The sequence below is a fragment of the Corapipo altera genome, unplaced genomic scaffold (genome assembly GCF_003945725.1).
Source record: "Corapipo altera isolate COAL_440 unplaced genomic scaffold, ASM394572v1 295, whole genome shotgun sequence".
Taxonomy (NCBI): Eukaryota; Metazoa; Chordata; class Aves; order Passeriformes; family Pipridae; genus Corapipo; species Corapipo altera.
The window spans coordinates 19436-40673 of record NW_020884936.1 but is presented as its reverse complement, the minus strand read 5'-3'; the positions used below and the strand labels follow the sequence as shown (position 1 = coordinate 40673).

At 36.8% G+C, this 21238-nt stretch overlaps 1 long non-coding RNA gene across 2 annotated transcripts; it reads right to left on the bottom strand.

The window, feature by feature from the left end:
- Nucleotides 1-17777: 17777 nt before the first annotated feature.
- LOC113955215 lies at nt 17778-19657 on the bottom strand. Of its 2 annotated transcripts, none has more exons than XR_003530469.1 (3): nt 19562-19657; nt 18573-18702; nt 17778-17973 (listed from the first exon to the last, which is right to left on the bottom strand). It is a non-coding gene; the product is annotated as an uncharacterized LOC113955215 (long non-coding RNA). The 2 variants fall into 2 exon arrangements; XR_003530470.1 differs by having other exon boundaries at nt 18573-18699.
- Nucleotides 19658-21238: the final 1581 nt, after the last annotated feature.

Below are 21238 nucleotides of genomic sequence, written 5' to 3'. Positions count from 1 at the left end.
TCTTTGCAAGCTGTGTTTCGATGCCCAGGATGTCACATCACACTGGTACTCAGCTGGTGTAAACTGAAAGGGTACATTAACTTCCCAATGGGAAGTTAAGCATTACAGAAGTGTGAGCTCTTAGAAATGATGCAGCTCAGGAGGACTGTCCATGTGAGTGTGAAAAGTACACTTTTTTGGTAGTAGAAGGAGTGCTGGCAATTCAACACTGTCAATTTTAAACTCAGTTTTCCACATAGTCTCTCTGCCCAAGTTTTGACTGATTATAATCATCCTTGGTATCAATCTGACGTGTAAAGAACTGCACCATTTTATAGTCACTCACTGTCTTTTCCATCTATGGGGGGTTACTACTACCTGTGGTGATGCAGTGTACTTCTCTCTGGAGTTTGAAATCGTGTGGAACCACTAGAGTTGAATGCTATATGAAGACATACAAGCCTCACAAATTAACTGTATTTCATTTGGATATATCTTATCAATAATGGCTGGGTTGGATCCCAGATCATACACTTACCAGAGCATAAGACACCTATAAAGAGAGCCTTAGGTGAGCACTTTACATACAAATGTCTACATCCATCCAGCATCAAGTGAGAAGATTCTCACAGCAGGTATCTAAAGGTTTGGGATTTAGGTTGCATTAAATGCAGAATTTCCACATGGATCTTAATGCTGCCTTCAATGAGAAAAAAAAAAATGGTTCAATTGGTACTTTGAATAACTTTTTTTTAACCTGAAATCAATCCCATACCAGTTGAAGCTGTTAATATCTATTCCAAAATTTGTCCAGCAGATGTTCCATGTGTTCTTTTCTTGGTTTAGGTTTTTAGGACCAATAACAGTTATGACAGATAATTTTTTTTGCAGATCTCTTTAAAGTTCCACTGTAGCCAATAATAGATATTCCTTAAGGTATATTTTTTTAATAACACAAAACTGGGTCATGCAACAGAAAAATCTTACCTGTGGAGAGTCACCAGCAATAATTTTGCGTAAATTATATGTGTAGTTAATCATACAAATAAATCAAAGAATTTACATTGAGGAAATTGAGAGAAAAAATTGAGGGGCAGGAACTATCCTTCTTTTGCATGAGGCAATACTTTGCTTGTCTTCATTATAGGCTGATGAGATCTGCCTTAAACACAGAGGGATGTAGATAATTGCAATGAGTTATAAATTGAATATGAGTCAGCAATAGAGGGAGTAATAAGAGAGTACAAGAGGGAGAACAGCTGTTGGTGTGTGTGAATTTGAATGGCTTACATATCAATTTGGGTGATGTTGAACTAGTTATGGGCTGTCCATGCTGACATTACTGAGCAGAACTTGAGAGCAGAGATGTTTCATCACACAAATCAACTTTGCTTGATGCCTAAAGCACAGTTCTGCATGTAAATAACAAATGTTCAGCCATTACTTCTTTTTCTGAACATTGTTGGGGACCAGAATAACTTCAGTGGAATCATAACTTGGACATGGTTTGAGAGCCCTTCTGTTGAGGCTATGAACCACATACATATGTGGAGATTTGGTGCTGAAAAAAAAAGATGGACAAAGATAACAATGATCATAACCTAATATAACATAATGACCAAAGAGGTAAGAGTACAATGAGGGAAGTTGGGTCTTATGGTTTAACTAATCCATGAGATTGTTTAGGTGGCTTTAAGGAAAATGGGATCAATTTAGCACAGACAGTAGTTATGAATAAAACAGATACCCACATGGTTCATTTTAGTCACAGTCTAGATGATGGGGCAGAGAGAATCTTCAGCAAATTTGCAGATTATACTAAGTTATGGGAAGAGGTTGAGATACTAAAAGGCAGAGTTTCAGACCAATCAAGTTTGACAACCTGGAGGACTGAGTCAGGAGGTAACTTGAAAAGTTCATCAAGGGGAAATGATGTTCTGCACACGGGCTGGAAAATGCTCTAAAATCCTGCAGAGAGCTCTGGAAAACCTGAGAACTCACTGCTGGAAAGGGCCTGAGAATTACTGTGAGTGAAATATGAACCAAAGGTACACTCTCATCTTGAGTAAAAGCATTTACAAGGTTCAGGTCACGTACTAGGAAGAATTCTTTCCAACAGAAAGATCATGCAGCACAGGAAGAGGTTACTCAAAGAGACTGAAATCTCCACCCACAATTTTTTTAGACTTGGCTAGGTAAAATTACCAGTTATATGGTTCATGGTTGCCCACAGTCCTATTCTGATCCAAAGGCTGAATGTCTCTAGAGGTTCCTCCCAGCCAATATATATATGATTCTCTATCTACACAGGGCTCTGCAGCTCAGAGTGAAAAAAAAGAGGATTTCTGAGCTAATGCAAGTCCCCAGACCCTCACATTTCAGCTCTATTCACTGATCTCAGCTCATGTTCTGGGAGCAGAACAAGGCTATCCTCATTGAAGAAGGTTTATTAGTTCAGGAGCAACATTATGCTGGCACAACTGCTGCATTTCTACATCAAGAGCTATTTTGTTTGTAGTTAAATTCAGTGTCTCTGTAGAGCACTGATGGAAAAAGGTTTTAAAACAAATAGCAGACTTTTTAGTCCACACCGAAAACAGTAATTTCAGAACACAAAGTCTGTGAAGTACTACATTTGGTGTTGTAAAAGAAACTAGAATTTTGAGGCAGGAGCAAATTTATATAACTGTATTATATATAATTATTATTGATGAAGTTTGTTTTGTTCTGGTAGAAGCTAAAAGCTTAAGTCAGCAATTGGATTCTGCTGTGCTGGCTGGTCTTTATATATATTGTGAGAAGTCAGCTTCTGCTCAAAAAGGAATCTCATCCTCTACATGGAAAAAGCAGTAACTTAAGAGGGGAAAGTAATGTTAGAATAAGGATTAGTCCTCTAGCCAGGAACCCCAGCATGCCCACAGCTAAGACTTTGTCCAGTGTTTTATAGAGATTAATGGGGAAATGAGCTTTAAGGAGCGAATTGAAGGTGGACAATGAGGTTTGATTATACCTAAGAGAGCAGAGGACATATCAAAAACATAAGAGAGATCAAAGACAGATTCTGAAACTGGTGGAGCAGGGTTTCGCATTGATTTAGCTCAGCAGTCTGGACAGGATGCTTTCAGCCTGCCTTCCTTAATCTTATCTATCCAAGGAGTAAATACATAAATCTCAGTATTTCACATGAGGTTCTTTTTATACTCAGTATGGGAAATGTACATTTCTAAGTTATGATTAATTCCAGACATCTCTATTAAATTGATATTATGAAGAGTGGAGAGACACTGGCACAAGTTGTCCAGAGAAGTTGTGGCTGCCCCATCCCTGAAAATGTTCAAAGTCAGGCTGGACAAAGCTTGGAGCAACCTCGGATAGTGGAAGGTGTCCCTGTCTGTGGCAGGAGAGTTGGAAATGGATGATCTTTAAGATCCCTTCCACCCAAACCGTTCTATGACTTTATGATTTCCAGTCACCTTTTCAGACTTTCTTTATTTCAAGCAAATAGGTCAAGAATTCTTATGCTTCTTATGTTAATTTGTGAAGGCAAATCTGTTCCTCCCAGTCATTCAGCTATTGTCAGATTGCCTATTTGATGAGGTAGAGTCATGGGCTTTTGGTTGGCTGCACATTAAACACTGTGAAGCACAGTTTCAAAGTTCTGAACTTGCCATAAGCAAGAGATGCAACTTCTGTTGCTGCCCCCAAAGGCTATTGCAACATCCAGCAAGATGACATGGGCAAATAATATTTTGTACCACAGCATATGTTAAATTCCACATTATCCTCAGAGGAACTTACAGAATATAAAATTTAGTGCAAGCTTTTAGGGGTATAGCCTATCTAAATCTTTACTTAACACACAAGATCCCCCTGACTGAATGAGTATGGAAACAACTTACAGGAAACTCAGCTGTTTATACATGATCCAATGGGTGAGTTCTCAGTTTTCAGTATAACAAAGTTTTTAGGCGTGAGTGCCTCCTTAACTTCAAAGTAATTACTCTTACAATTTATGCTCTAAAACTTAAAAGCTTAAAATCTTATGTAATTCACAGGTCATCTCAGAAAGAGTAACCATTGTACTAAGCTTTACATTGGAGACAATTCTCACAGAAAGTAGGATAAGATCAAATTTCTTTCTGCATTGCTGTTTGAGCAGACAGTGGAGAAGTTAACTGCATGCTTAACTGCTCTAGTATAATACAAAGACTTCAGAATACTTTAGTTTGTGACAGAACTCAAACACAACATTTGTTGTCTTAACCATCTGTGTTTCTGTAACTGGTTCCTCTTTACCCTTCAGTGTGTGTTTTCACACCTCTGCAGGACTTACATTGAGAGTCAATGGCCATGCCTAACACCATTCTGCTTCAACAAACCATGTGCATGTCCCAGAGGAGAGATACTCTGAGCTCCTTGCAGAGATCCTTATGGCACTGTATGAAAATCTGGAGTGCAGTTCCAGGAGTGCAGTGAGATCACTTACACATTTCCCAGAAAGCACCTCTAAGTGCTTGTTGAGCCCTTGCCACACACACCAGCTTCCTCATGAAGAATATATCTCTAAAAGCATCTCACACAAGACTCCTACCCTTTTCATTTCCTAGACTGCTTTACACATACAGCATTGTACCTTCCAGGACCCAGCTCCCCTACAGAAGAGAAGAATCTCATGACAAACTTTTACAGGGGTGAGGCTGATTACGGATGTGTTTACAGCTGGAATAAAGCTTTGCATCAGCCCCCCAGAAAAAGATGTCTGGCAAATTCAGGGCAGTAACAAACTCCAGAGGCTTTTCTCTCTCCTTGACAGCTGTTTCTTGACTTTTATGATAAAATACTCCCTACTGAGGGGCCCCATGTGCCAACACTCTTGACTGACTAGAGATTTTGTTTGCCAAAGAGCTCAAATTTGATGGGCAAGTAGAAAAGTCAGGGCCAAAAGAGGCAGCTGGTCAATGCTGGTTAATAGTCAGGGTCACAAGTCTTCCAAAGTTAGTGTAAGAAGCAAGAAATAGGATGAAAATAAAATTTGTCCTGTAGCTATAATGTGGCACAGCAGGGTATCAGTACTGTGCCTGCAGACCCACTCTGAACTCTTAAATTATCCTGGATGATCCTGGGCCTTCCATCTAGATGTCTGCACAGGGGAGACAATGGGGTCACTTGGGATAAGATGCTTGAGAGAATTCACAGATATTTTCACGAGAACATATTTGCCTAATGCACACAGGAACACTCCAGATGGAAATTTAAAGTGTTCCAAAGATTCTCTCCAGCAGTTCCTGCTGTACCTAGACCAACTGATAGGCATGGTTTGTGTGCTTACATGTGTTAATTAACATTCTGAACGAAAAATCTGACCATCCCAGAGATCTCTGAAGGAAGTCCTGCTGCAGAAATGGCCATTATACATAGAAAAGAAACCTCCAAATAATCCACAAAATGTTCCAGCAGATACATACATGGTTAGATGGGTTGTATCCAGCTGAGGTAGGAGAATTTTTTGCAAGTAATTTAAGATAATCAATAATAATGCATCATACCTATGCTAAAGAGGTGTATGGCTGACTGTATAAGAGTTCAGCAAAACAGTAGTTTGGGAAGTTTTTTCCAGTGTCACTGAAGGATTTCTGTATGGACTCCTGCAACAGAAGCTGTCTGTAACTTTTTTAAGGTTATTTTTCTTTCAGTATTATACTTGTTCTCATGTATTCCGAAAAAAAAAAGATAAAATTAAAGCTTCATTAAACATGATTTCTCACTAGAGAAATGTGGGAAAAGATTCATGATGAATGAATGGAAAGAGTTGAAAATTTATAAAAGAATATAAAAAAAATATAAAAAAAAATATAAAAAAAGCAATATAAAAAAGTGTAGGTAGATGCTTTACTGAAGACCAACAGAAAATCTGAGTCCATGAGGGATACAAGGGCAGAAACTCTGGTATAACTTTGTGACTGGATGTGCAGTCAGTCTTGACAGAGGCAGGGAAAGCTTGGGCAGAGCAGAAAAGAGTTACCTAAATGAGAAAAGGTGAACATTGGAGTTCTCTTCAGTTATCAGACCTGAATTTGCTGAATCAGGGCCTTGCCCATGAACACAAGTTTTGCAGAGAGATGTTACACAGACATTACACAAACAATGTAGTTAAAAGAGGAACAGAAACATGAACAAGTCAAAGAAAACTGTGAAAAAGTAACTTTTGTCGACCATGTCTGTGGGTCATCCCATGTTCATTCTACTCTGAGAATCGAGTAGTTCAGAACAAAAAGTGCAGCTGTTGACTTACCTGGATGCAGAAACTTGGTGATACTGTTTTATGCTACACTTCACTTGATTTAGATATTTTAAAGTAATTCTTTGCTGCAAAGTTTTTAATAATTCTGTCAGTAAATAAAATCTCAATCAGAAAGTAAAATATCATTATAGCTATATTCATACAAAAGGCTGTTAAAACATCACAAACCACTTCCATATGTGCTATATACTGGAAGACAACACAATGTTCCACTTTTTAAGAGAGGATGAAAAGACTTTTTCACGTAAAAATCTCACCTTTAGTTTTCAGAAAACCTTATATACACACAAATGTCTATATATTTGCTTAGATGCACAGGAACCCATGATCCTAAATTTGACCAAGCTTGTGGAATTTTTTTAATTAATTTCAATAGATTTCTAAACTTATGTAGCTCAGTCTGGCAGGACTTACAACTGTTACCTTTGATGTTTGGCCTTTAAAATCAGCTTTTATATTGTAGGTTGAATAGGGCCAGCAATGTTTGTGATTCATAAAGTGCCAGCAAAGAGGACAAATAATCTCATTGAAGCCCATTGGGCCTAATCTAATAATGATCAGTGAATAAGAAATGTAGATTCCATATAAGATGAGCAAGGTGTTTGTGTACAACTGTAAATTGGAAAGGACCTGGACTGGGTGGAATTCATGGTATCTGCTACAGTGCTTGCAACACACATTCACAGACCAGAATACATTTGTAAGAAATGTTGGGAAAAGATACCACTAACTGGGTAGTAGAAGAAAAGACCTTGCTTATTAAATTGAGAATAAAAGAGAAAATGTCTGATGTTAAATGTTTAAGACACGTAGCTTGCCTTGGCTATGACCTGCAGTCATCACTGGAAACACGAGTAGAAAACTGGACAAATGTTGAAAGTAATTATATATTTCCTCAGGAGGAAGAAAGGATGCAAAAGAAATGTTTTTGGGCTAAAGAACCAGCTGATGGAGATCAAAGCTGTTAAGGAACATGAGATCTAAAAAAATCCTGCACGGTGGGCAGATGAAGCAAAAATGTTTTACAGCATAACACATGAATGGTGTCTATCTGAAATGATGAAAGTTCACTTTTTTTTTGGTGAAACATAGGCAAATTGATAAGGGAAAGCACATACTGCACAAGAAAAATAATGGCAAAATCTGAAATAAGATAAAAGCACAGTGTCAGATTTACCAAGGTGACTGCTTGTCACTTCTGCAATTTGCTAAACTCCTGTTTCAGCTGCATTTCATGAAAGAAAAGGCTATTTAATGATTCAGGAAGGGGAGAAGGGCAATTGCACAACTGTTTTCTGTATATGACCTGAGGTGATAGGGCTGGAATGAGGTAGAGGTTGATTCTTTGAGCTACTATCTGAATATTTTTGAAGGTTAAATGAAGAACCTGACAGGAGGATGAGGAGGAAGTTAAGAGTCTATAAGATAATGAACAGTATGATTTCCTGTATTTATTGGAAGGCTGGAGGCAAAGGACTGAGTGCAATCAATGAAACTGAGAAACATAAGTGTATGATTAGAATTACTATAAATATAATTATAGGGGAAAAAATAAAAACAAGATAAAACTGAAATGACTGGATCTTGGATCCAGTTCCAAAACAAAATGAGCAGCACATTTCTGCTGAGAGTCACTTGGAGATATCTACAGCAAGTATATCCTCATTTAATCTAGTTGTAGTCACTCCATTTACAGCCAGTGGAAAGAAATGGACTTTTCTAGGACACAATTCCTTTCATCCTAATGAAGACATCTAAATTAGGCCAGATGAATTGCACTCAAGTAGTGGCTATGTCATCCCAATGAATACAAAGGAAATTTAAATGCCTGCCTCATATGTAGATATCTATATCTGTAGACATTTCAAGTCGGGTGATATGAATCTCATTCTAAGACTTTATTTAAAGTGGCACAGGAGGGCAGTAGTCACAAGATACAGTAAAGAAAAGGCATTGACTAAGAAAGGATTCTTAAAATAAGACAACCAGACACAAAGACTTGGATTCAAGCATTGGTATGAAGCTGTCACATAAAAAAACTGAACATCATCAAGTCAGAAGAGTTTCTCTCTAAGGTATGGACTTCAAGCAGAAAATAAATATTAAGTGTTAAAACATGTTCATGTAAAAAAAAATATCAATTTTTTATAAAGTGTGTGCTAGATTATTATTTTATAAAGTGTATGCTAGTGTATGCATTAAATATAAAAGAAAGAGAGAAAACACCCTTCATCATAGGCTTTAAACTTTGGTGAAAATGTTCATTTTATCATTTATGTTGAGACTGGTAAAGATATATCACTATCTTCAACAAGAGCTGAGAAACAGCTGGGTAGTTAAAAACATGAGCAAAAGACCAATCACTTTTGGTATTTTGGGACCTAATGACAGTCACCATGGCAAAACTCAGAGCTGTATAAACTGGGATTGAATCTATGTCGCAATTTTTTTCTCAGTATCCTTCCCATAGGAAAGTGTGATACAAAAAGATGAAAACAACCCTGATGGTTATACTGCTAATATTATTCAGACCAAATAAAAGCAAACATATGGAGTGTATTGAGAATATGTACTTTTTTAAGTCTTTCTGTTGATTTCAAGAATCATAAAATAGACATTGAATAAAGAAAAGAAATTTTGCTGGAAGAAAAAGTATTTAATTCTTTAAAAGAATGAGAAGAATCTAAATAAAAAATCTGGAAGATTGTAAGGAATTGTGGGTTTTTAAAGACATTCAGGAGCTGAAGCCTCATTATAATTAAAGGAAATATGTCTAGAGACAGAAATCTTCTTTTGACTTGTAGAGAGTTTGCCTCTATTAGCTCTTCTTGAAGCTCATATTCATCAGGCCTTCCATAAGCTCATATTCACCAACCATCTGGATAACACAACTTGAAATGGATGAACTTAATTTAAATTAATTCTTTTCCTTCTTGGTCCAGCCTTTACCACCCCCTGCTAGGATCTTCTTTAGAGGATGCGTGTCAAGCACAGGAAATCCATCAGTAGGGAAGAAACAGCTTCCTAATTCAATCTTTTGGTCTGCATAACTTCTCTTTCTCCATCTCCCTCTCCCTCTCTCTCTTGTCTCAAGATGTAAACCTAAACCTTTACTAGAGACAAGCAGCCAGCACATAGCAAAGAAATCTGGGAGAAGAGCATGTAGCTGTCAGACTCATTCTAGTACAGTCCTACCTTATTTGTTATTATTACATTGGGAGAAAAAAAAGATATATACTTAAAATTTCCTTAATGGGAAAGGTTTCTCGAGATTGGATTTTATTAGGCATTTGATGCAAATCAGATTTTCAATAGAAAACTAATACAACAGAATTTAACACCTTGAAAATTGAAGTGTAGAAAACACATACGCCTGTGGAGTGGTCTTCCTCTGGCAATGAGAACAATTCAGTGCTGCAGTAAGTAGAACCAGATTATTTCTGTGGGTAGCATTTATTGCAAATGTCTTCTGTTGTTTTGCTAGTAAATAGCTTACAATTGGTTGTGATACTCTACAACTCTGTTACGTTTATTATTCATAAGATTTGCCAAACAAATGCACTTTTAAGTAATTTCCAAGCTCTGAATCATTTGCTAACTGCTTCTCAGAGGCTGTACTACAAAACCAGTCTGTCACATACTGATATTAAAGGAACTTATTCTACACTGGACTTGGAATCAAGCCATAGAAACTCATCTATGTACATTTTATTATACTGGCTGCTCACACGTTTTTCGAGACTTGATTAGGTGACAAATGTTAAAAAAACCAAAGGAAAAAAAAAAAGAGGAATTAATAAGAAATAATACACTTTGCTTTTAAAAAAAATGTTGATTTAATAGCATCTTAGAGTTTAAGAACCTTTCTGCAACTTGAAAACTCATGTTCCGATACAGACAAATGACTAACAATACCTTATGAATCAGATAAATTACTTCTCTTTCTTGCAATGAATTCAGAAACCATGGGAAACTAGAGCCCTATTTGGCTTTGATCTGGGAAAGTATAAGATAGACAAACTTAAAAACTTACAGCTCCAAAAATAAAACCTGCACAAAGAAAGAGATGCAAGATGCAAGTAGAGTGAAAGGAGTGAGGACTTGTTTTATAATTCTATTTTGACTTACCAGTTTTATTTTGAGGACAAGGCAGATTTTTTTATGGAGCAATAAATGACAAAACAGGAGACAGAGGTACTGTGATGAGGTGAGTAGAACAAAGAGAAGGAAAGCATTGTAAGAGACACAAACAAAATGCAGTGGGAGGGGAAAGCCTGCAGGGTAGGAGACAAGTTGGACTGAGGTCTACTGGGCCAGCCAGGAATGAGTGTGGCAGCCAAGGTATCCAGCCTCTTGATGATGACAGACCACCAAGTATTTCATGAGAGCCAGTATCTTAGGTCTGTCTGCTGCAAAAACTTAAAGGTAGTGGTAATGACTTGTCACCCAGGGCGATGCCAGGTGTTGGGAAACGCAAATGCAAGTGCAGAAGCCATACCCTGTCTTTGGAATTATCATCACTGCTCCTGGATCCGTAGTCTGCTTCTCATTTGTCCAACCTGCACATTTTTTGTGTGTTCAGCTTCCCACTTGTCAGCTACCCAAGGCTTCTTTCCTTGGGACAGTGGTGAATGTGGTGTAGAGGGAAAATTAGTGCACACGACACCAAGCAGAGTTTTCAAAATTGCACAATGTTCTTTTTTTCACTGGTTTCATTTTGTTAATTTATGCAAAACACCAGACTGAAATAATTGTTTTTTCTCATTATTCTGAAATCCTTTTATTAACTACTTAATAATTTCTGGTTAATTCCAAAGTTTTTGTGCTATTTTATTACCTTGTCCCAAAAAGCTATACTTAGATGGATTCATTCATTCCATGATCTCTCCAAAGGCAATAAAAATTTCAAGTAGCTCAGTAGGTCACAACAAAGGTTTTTGTGATATGGAATGGTTGAACAGTAAAAACTTATGTTTATGAAACTGTCATTATTTTCTTGCTGAAAGAAATGATTCAATGACTCAAAATGCATGGACAGATGGGCCATCTGATGGTATTGTTTTCATCAGATCCACCCTGAAGCAAGAAAAGAAAAGCTAATGGGTCATATAAAATGAAAGAGTAAAGTCACATAAATGCAAGCAACATTTCTCTCTCTTTTAAACCATTAATATTGAATACCATAATGTATCAGTTCATATTTTTGCTTCAGTACATTCAGAATCAAATCTTCCCCTCACTTGCTCTGAGTGAAGTAAAGTTACTTTGCTTTTTGAGATGCTCATGGATTATCAAATGATCTATAGAAGAATAAAATAGGTTAGAATAAAAAATATATATTGAATAATGAATCAAATATTTTGGACTAAATAATGTGAATCTTTTTAGAAGCAAAAATTTTAAAAGCTGTAAATTCCTATAGCAAGGATTTCAGAGTATGACAGTAGTTAAACGATTTTATATTTTCTTGATGAAGAAGAATAAATGTAGTATATGTCCATGGATGGAGACTCCAAATTTTTATGGTAATGCTCCTTCAAAATGTGAATGCAGGGAAATTGAAAAAAATAAAATAAAATAGTAAACTGTGATTTTCATATCACAGGTTGCATTTTGTGCATTATATATATTTGTGCCCATGCATGCATATTAATGTAGCACTACACAATGAAAGAGTTTTGCTTAGCATTTTGTCCTCAGTGATGATATCTCTGTTCTCAAATCCATCGAATATCAATTTGTAAATTTTCTTTACAAGTTTTAGTTCAGATTCTAAGTAAATATCTCTTATTTCAGATTTTCCAGGAGGTAACATGTCATTGTTGTAACTGTAAGCCAAGGCTGATCATTGGAAATTAATTCTTCTGAGATTTTCTTTACTGTCTCTCTCACCTCTTGTAAGTACAAAACCCATCCGTTGTAGCTGATTATTTTTTAAGATGGAAGCCATTCATGGGACAACAGAATTTTGATTTATTGGACAAAATATAGACAAAAAGACATATCCAGCCTTCACCAAGAAACCACTTGGATACCTTATATTCTTTCCAGCACATTGTATGATTTTATAGTTTAAATATCTAAATAATAAGATATAAGATTTCTCAATAAGCACCTTCCACAGGGACACTTTCCATTACCCAAGGTTGCTCCAAGCCCCTTTCAACATGGCCTTGGATACTTCCAGGGATGGGGCAGCCATAGCTTCTCTGGGCAACCTGTGTCAGGACCTCATCTCCCTCACAGAGAAGAATTTCTTCCTAATATCTAATCAAACCCTGCCCTCTGACAGTTTGAAGCCATTCCCCTTTGTTCTACCACTCCAGATCCTTGTGAAAAGTCCCTCTCCTGCTCTCTTGGTACAACCCTTTAGGTGCTGGAAGGTGCTAAAAGGTGACCCTGGAGCCTTATCTTCTCCAGGCTGAACAACTCCAGCTCTCCCAGCCTGTCAGCCTCTATATAACATGGAGATGTGCATTGAGTCCTGGATGCAAACAAGGAATTTGGTGATTTACCAGGATAAAAACACACTCAGACAGACTGGGAGGACAGAGGATTATCATTGGTTGTGTTTCTCTAATTTGCATGGCTCATGTGAAAGGATATGATGCACAGTGAACATTGCTAAAGACTTCTTGTCACGTTAGGAAAGTTATTTGTTCATTTTGGGTCTCAGTACATGTACAGAAACAACTATCAGCTTTTTTTTATTGTATGTGTTTCCATTGAATGTCTTTAATGCAGGACCAGTCTTTGTTATGTGTTGTCTTAGTGTCATTTTCTGAAGAATTCTCTACTTACTATGAACCCATGCAGAAGTACAAACCCCCAAAATAATGAAAACAAATAAGTTATTTTTTCATCATGACCACCAGTGGTAGATACATTTTAAACATACATTTTAAATTTGTTCAGAGATACCAGTTTCAGTGCTCTGATGTTTTATCAGCATTCCCAGATGTTGCTTCCCTGTATTGCAAAAAAAATAGTCACATTCAGCTGAGTGACTGTGAAGGAGACTATTACATGACACAATACCAAAGAAGAATGTTAAACTTTGCATTTTCAGACTCAAGCAAACTGGTGCTTTAGTAAAATGGTGCCAGTAGTACAGGAAATTCCGAGGACCCCTTCAACAACCACAAAAGGGCCTTTGAAAAGACTGCAGTAATTGCCTGCAAAGAGCTGTGTGATCATTAACTGTTAACCTGAAACTTCAGTGATGTTTTATTTTACCCATGAGTGCATTTTTCACTTTCAGAGTGAGCTCTGCTATATCTTCAATCTTCCCAGAAAAATCCCCTCGACTTTGCTGGTGCTGCAATATGAAACAACCTACTCTCTGACCAAACATTGCCTGGTAGGTTGCTGGCACAAGCAGAAAGTAGTAGCACAAAATAATCACTTATGCAAGGTAATTGAAAGGATTGCCAAGAATAATATGGAGGTTTCATTGCTAAATCACATGGAGAAAAAAAACAACCTGCAGATGATTTTTAAATCAAGTCTGAAAAAGAATGAATGCTTGTTAAGTTGTATTGTAGAGTTATCCCTCAGATTTAGCATGGATTTCACACTGTATAAACAAGGTGGAACTCAAAGTTGTGTCCTAGAAACATTACAGACCTGTTAGGTATATAGCCAACATAAATACAGGCAAATGCACATAAGGAAACTAGAGTTGTTAAAGGAGCTTTATTTCTCCCATTAACATTTGCTAGGTGTGGCAATTCCCTCCATTTTTACTACAGGACTAATTAGCTTAAATGAGTAACATATTTAGGCAATAGCATTGCTATTAGCTCAGGAGCTGCCACATCTACAGGAAATGTGATTATCTGTTTGTATTTGTGCTCTCTGTATTACAGATCACTATGCCCCTGTCACATGCCATATAATCACGTACTTTTTAACCCAAGGATGACAAACATGAGCTTTGCTGTCTCTTATGCAAAAGTTAAAGAAGAAATGCAGATTCCCACACAAAAATGTCCACCAGCACTGTCACATTATTTAAAATGGATGAATAAAGTCATTACCAGTTGTCTTATTCACCCAGAGGAAGGAAGGGTGCTGGATAAAAAGGTTTGGGAGAAAATGTAGATGAGTTATTTGAAGACAGGTTTCATAAAAATATGAAATGTTAACACAAATTTGGGATTAGGTGGATACCCAGGATGGATATCTTCCTTATTTGTTTTTTTTTGTTGTTGTTGGTTGGTTGGTTGGTTGGTTTTGTTTGTTTGTTTTCCAGAAAGCTTGAAACCTTGGGAGTCATTTCAACCATCTTTTTTCTATGGAACAGAGTATCTTTCTCCTCACCAATTCCTGGACCAAATCATCAAGATCCAGTGACCAAAGCACTTATGGATGGTATCAGTTAAAAAGAGGCAATTTGGACACAGACATAATTCATGAAGTGGTAATGTGTTTACTACAGCTGATTTCATCCAACAGGCATTTTAGCAAAATCTGAGGTGACCACATGGTGCACACCCAGAATAAAGGCCACAAAGACATCGACCAAACCTTAAACATAAAGCTGAACATGGGCAGGAAGATACAGTCTTAGACTAAAAATTTCATAAATAAAAGCCAATGAGAAAAAAGTGATTTCTATCAGAGGAGGAACAGGATTGTCCTAAATTCTTGTAATCTATTTCCTATTTAATGATTGAATTTCCCCAATATCTTTTCATGCTGAACACTATGTTAATCAAATTTGCAACACTGTAGACATTGCAGGGAAATTATGTTAATAAATGTGGCCAGAATCTTACTAATTCTGAGAAGCTTGGTTTTTAACATCACCTGGGGCTGAAAATTCAGCCCCAACAAATTTTTAATGCTTTCTTCCCATATTTTTGCCAGCTTTTTCTCTCCTTAGCACATTCTGTGATTTTAAAGACCTGACTGTGTCTTGACAAATATGTTCAAATTTTCATTGGCGTAACCAAATCAGGCCTATGAGTTCCAGCTTTATGCTGGTCTCCCTCCAGTCATTTCTGTGAATGAAAACTGCTAAACCATCTAATCAAGAGTCTCTGAACAACAGGCCACAATTAAACCTTCTATTTCTCTATTCTTCCCCATTATGTTATTTGTTTTCTTCCTTTTATGTCATGCACTTTCCTCTCCCATCTATTCTTGCCTTGTATCCACTGTTTTACATAGTTATCCTGTTTCCTTCTTGTTCTGCTTTAACATTTCAATGTTTTCTGTCGTTCTCTACCAAAGTGCATTCAATTTTAGTATTAAACTTATCTAGAGATATCTAATTTGAGAATATAATTAAAAGCATCTCTACTAATTTCTGTCTTTCTAGTGAAAAGAGTGTTGCAGTATTTCAATTTTCAAGATATGAATAGTAGCAATATATTACTAGAAAAAGCTAATAAAAAATTTGAGTAATGTGTGCTAGAGAGCAGCTTGTCAATGGTATCTCTATGATGAATTAAAGCAAAGGGAGTGGGTTTTGATGCCTGATAAGTAACTATAGCATAATCACACAGTTGAGATATGTTTAACTAAAGGTGACTTCCACGTCAAAGGAAGTTGAGCTGAGGTTCAAAGAGTCTTTTCCTATTGCTTTGGGCTATCAGTTCATGGGTTCTCACAGATAGAGTTAGGAAGGAGAAAGGAAAAAAAAAAGGAAATAAAAATAAATTAATAATAGCAATGGGTTTAAAGAGTAAAGAGAACGGATCAGAGACTTTTATTATTGCTATAATTAGCAGACTTATGAAGATGTATCTGCTTATCTCATGATAGTCTCTTGGAGATAGCTTGGAAAGAGATCTTCTACTATTGGGCAGTGCAGAACAGGAGTTAACATAAAGCTTTTTCTTGCTTTTCTCTACATTTTTCCCATTGACTATAAAGTGATTTACACAAGCTGGAGGTATTTTATGGTCTGAATTCACATCTCTGTTTGCTGTGAAAACCTATGGTTCTAAGGTCAGAAAGAACTTCTTGGACTGTCTGCTCTCATGCAATGTTCATATCAGTCTTTGAGTATTTCTCAGAAGTTGGATGAAAGAATAAACAGAAATAATCTCATTAATATACATTTGATAATTTATAATTACTTCAGATTTTAAAATAGAAATAGGACCTGAACTCCATGATCTTACCATCTGAGGAGATAAAAAAGAAATGTGTGTCTGTTGTGTGTGTGTATATATATATATATGCATATAGATAGATATATATGTAAATAGAATTTTGATTAATTTTTCTACTGTCAACAGGAAAATAAAACCCCATACCCTAATCTCTAGCTTTCTGGTCCCTAATTGTAAAAATATAGTTGAAAAGTCATTTAAATAAATACACATAAAAGAAAGAAGCTACAGGTCATCCTAGGTGAGAGGTTATAGAAAAACAAAAGCAATAGAAATAAAATGAAATAATCTTTTTATTTCTTTTTAAACCATTCAACTAGTTAGGGATGAGGCATGGGAAGAAACAGGAAAATAATTCTGTGCTTGAGTTACTTAAAATTAGACTGAATAAAGCTTCTTGAACTGCGCTATAGAGAACAATTCCACACTAATGGCACATGAACTTAAATGATCTCAGATGATCTTTTCCAAAGCTGATTCTTATGGGGCTGGTTTTTTTTGCTGACATACCCATTAATGACTTGTAAAGAAGAGATAAAGAGAGTGAATACAAAAGGTTGTTATCACAAAAGTTGCCCCTGATTGTTCAAGGGATGTTTTTAAATTAAGACATTCATTAGAGCCTCTAGTACCTCAATCACAATGTTATGTTACACATTTTCCTTAATGCAAATAATTTATCTTTGCATGTGTTTTGTGTGGTTGTGCACTGTCGAGAAAGTTTGAAAAAACTATGCAGAAGATGTTTCATTTGTCATATGTTTTAATGAAAAGGGTTTTTCTTTCAAATTGTCAGTGCCTTTTTGCTCCAATACATTTTATTGTGTGATCAGCAGAGTGACTTTGGAGTCATATCCAGAGCACAGCCCTGGAAGTAAATAAGGCACATCTGTGCAACTGGCGTTGCACTTAAAACTTCAATTACCTCCATAATATTAATGACCACTATATGCAAAGTGATCTGGGTGGTATCCCCACTGTTGCAGTGAAATAGGAGACATCTAAGGTATGGAAAGTAACTGCAGCTATAAAGTCCTAAATGGCTGGAGATGTGCTACAATACACAACACTTTCATAGTATTTTGGAAATTAAAAAGTTAGAATAAATCATAATGTGACCCGAAAAGAAGAACTCCTAAAAAACAAAAAGAGCTTTTCATACTCAGTCTGATCTCAGAAACTGTTGGTTATACATTACCCTAAAGAAAGTTAAAGACTATTGTCACTGGAGCATCACTATTGCATTGTGGTTTGTGCCCTGTTAAACACTAGTGCTGATGTGGCTCCTGAAAACTTTTCTGTGATGTCCTTGGAAAGCACTGCCATGTACTCGTCAATAAATCAAATCATAATGAGAGTCCTGAAAGCAGAGTCTTTGTTCAGTAATACACAAATGCCACTTTTTGCATCTACTCAGTAAAAGTATGGTTGGTTACACTTCACAGATGATGGTTCAGGCAGAGACTGCCAGGAGGACAAGCCACCATCTCCCCGGTGAGATGTTCTCCAGCTCATGTTGAGGCTAATAAATACTTCCCAAATTACTTGACTGCCTGTGAAGTAAGTGAGCTGCAAAATCAGAATTAAGACAAAAGATAAATGCAACCTTAAGTATATCAAATGGTTATAAAATTTGCAGACCAAGCTTTCCCACTGTGCTTAGAGAGTCCTTTGTTTAGGCTAAGACTGCCTGGACTTCAGGTCTCATCTGTTCACTAGTGGCTATGCGTGGTTCATTCCTACTGCCATCATTTTTATTCACACATTCCTACAAAAAAACCCCAGGGTCTGTTCTAATAACTGGGAATGTGAGACACCCAGCTGAGCACTCAAAATTTGAACTAAAGACTGAAAGTCAGAAACCCCAATATTTTCTCACTGTATTACAGCTGGTTCACCGTGGAATCATAGAATCATCATCGAATGGGTTGGGTTGGAAGGGACCTTAAAGACCATCCAGTCCCACCCCCAAACATGGGCAGGGTCACCTCACAGTAGAACAGGTTGCTCCAACCTGGCCTTAGACACTTCCAGGGATGGAGCAGGCACAGCTTCTCTGGACAACCTGTGCCAGGGCCTCACCACCCCCACAGTCAAGATGTTCTTCCATCCTTACTCATATTCAGGGGTAGATGACATAACAAGTTGGCTTCTTAAAGTGTACAAACCTGAGAAGATGGTCCTGCTCTCATTCTCTGCCTTGTCTCTCTCCAATGCCTGTGTCTCCATTATGATGTCAAATCTGTCATTCTACAGAGGAGACAACTCCCATCTCTGTGAACCCACAGCAAACCTCTGCTGAAGAGCACACAGATTACTCAGTCTTGAGCAAAGCATTTGTCTGCAAACCCTTTCTCATTTTTCTTCAGTTATAAAGAAAATGTAAAAATATAATCAAATAAAACAAATTCCCATCAGAAAAAGAGAATCATACTCAGATTCCATTGTTTGTGACATTTACAAATTTACACAAAGTTGTCAGCAAAGTGGTATATTTCTGTTCTCTGTTCCTGCATGATATTTCATTTTGATGTTCTCACAAAAAACACTTCATCACTGAAAGGACCTCAAAAACTAAAACATAAGAAAGAGTAGACAGTCATTTTTTATCTATATTTGTGCTACAAAAGAATTTTATGAGATGGTGAACAATGAGTTCTCCTTTGCTCTTCAGATATGGGCCACACATCTCCTGGATACAAAGTCTATTTACTTATAGAACAATGTTAAAGAATGACACCAGCGATAATTCACTAAAGAAGCTGAAAATGGCAAGGCAAGATGGGTCATCTTATTCAAAGTGACAAAAGAGAATGGTTGTATCCTTTGACAAAACAAAATTGGACCTAAACCCTGAAATATGTATTGTCCTTTATTTGAAATTGCCAGTGAAACCCCTGTGATTCCAAAGCAGATTGGACATTGTCCATAGTTGTCTTCCATTGTCTATAGAAGATGATAAGCAGGGAGTAGCTCATTTTAGCCATTCTGCCAAAATCAATAGTACTTTATAGAGAGCTTCAGTGAGAAACAACTTGTCGTGCCAGCAACTGAAGCAGAATGTGTCAAAGAAATTAAACTCTTCTTTTTAAATGCTTTGGAGTAATTGAAGGAGGTATTCCATAAGCTTTGCAGGCCTAATAGGGATAGAAGTTACCTCTCTCCAGACTGCTTCTCTGCAGAGCTGCCCTCAAGGTCAGAAAAGCTTTTGTTTCAGCCCCTCTGTTTCCCCAGTTAGCTGGTGGTTTCTGCCTGCATGTAGAATCTCAGTTGCTTATTTCTTGCCATGGAAATGTCACTTTTCGGAATTAACTGTTGTGTGATGGTCTCCTACAGTGTTCTCTCCTCTTTTCGTTAACATTCAGGGAAGGGCTGTGCCTGCATGGAGGGCCATAGGTCAGTGATCAGGGTGGTAAGTGCTTCTCTTTCCCCAGTCTCTACTTTGCAATGGCTCTGGTTATAAACCTCTCTCAGGGGTTTTACAAGGTCTCCCAGCCCAGTGCCTGTAATCACTAGAGGCTGGCAATGGGACTTTACACACCATTGTCCCCATCACCTACTCTTCTGTGAAGAACAGGAGGAATTTCTACTCAATATTTCCCATGACCAGGTGATTTGTCAGAGAAGGGACCCACTGTACATTGTCTGATAAACTTCTCTAAAATTACATACTTTCTCTTTCATTTCTCTTGCTTTTTTTTTAATCTATCTAAAGATTGATGTATCCTATCTATTTGTCTCCAGTTGCCCTCCCCTTGTGACACCAAGTACAATTATAAAACATGAATGCAGAAATACAGTGTTGACTAACTCTTCAGCTCTGGGATTGGAAAGAAGACCATCATGACATGTATCAGCACCTGAACACTCTGTAGGCTTTTTCCCCTCGTAATTCTTTGGATGAAAACACTTCTGGTGAAGTAAATATTTCTAGGTTGAAGTGTAATTTCATTTGTCATTGTAAGTGGTATTTGTTCTACATTCACTTAATAATTTAACTGAAAAGAGTTATCTTTGAGTATAAAGAAGTAAACAAAACCCACTTAGCCTGTGAATAGTTTTATTTTCTGGGGCATTCATAAATGACAACTAACCTAAAGTGTTTAAAAACTTTTGTCCATAATAATAATAACAGTAAAACCTAATGTGAGGTTTCTGAAAAGCTCATTAGCTTAGGGAATAACAATACCACACCTGGTTTGTCCAGTTATTTGGTGGGGACAGGGTTTATTAGCAGCCTGCATAATCTGATTTAAAACACTGTTTTCTAACAAATTTTAGTGTCCAATTTCTGCATATTAAATGTTGCAATGTAAAAAGAATCTAATAAAATTCTATTTTTTGTCATATGAGATTTTGTTGTACAGTTTTTGAATTGGAACATAATGATTTATCACCTTATGCAAGGTGTAGAAGTAAATTCAAAAGCCGTATTCAGTCACATACATTTTGGCTTCATGGTATTAGAATACTAATTTTGACCACTAGTTTTAGTGTCAAATCTCAGGTAATTACTTCCCCGATGTTTGTTTCAGAGCCCTTTTTTAGACATCATTTAATATAAATATAAATATGTCAGCATCTCAGCCCAAACTGTGCTAGAAAACCATTTATCTTTGCTTGTTGAAACAGTTTTTCTAGATATCGATTTACTTTCATTATTTTTCACACAGATTGCTTTTAATGCAACTACTTCAAGAGTAGACAATAAAGTATGTCCTTAATTGAACAATTTTGCATACCTCTCTAGGTCAGTAATCTATTTAAAATGGAACTTGTCAGACTCAGATACCGTTGTCTATTTTTTGTTTAATGGTAAAAAGAAAGAAATAGC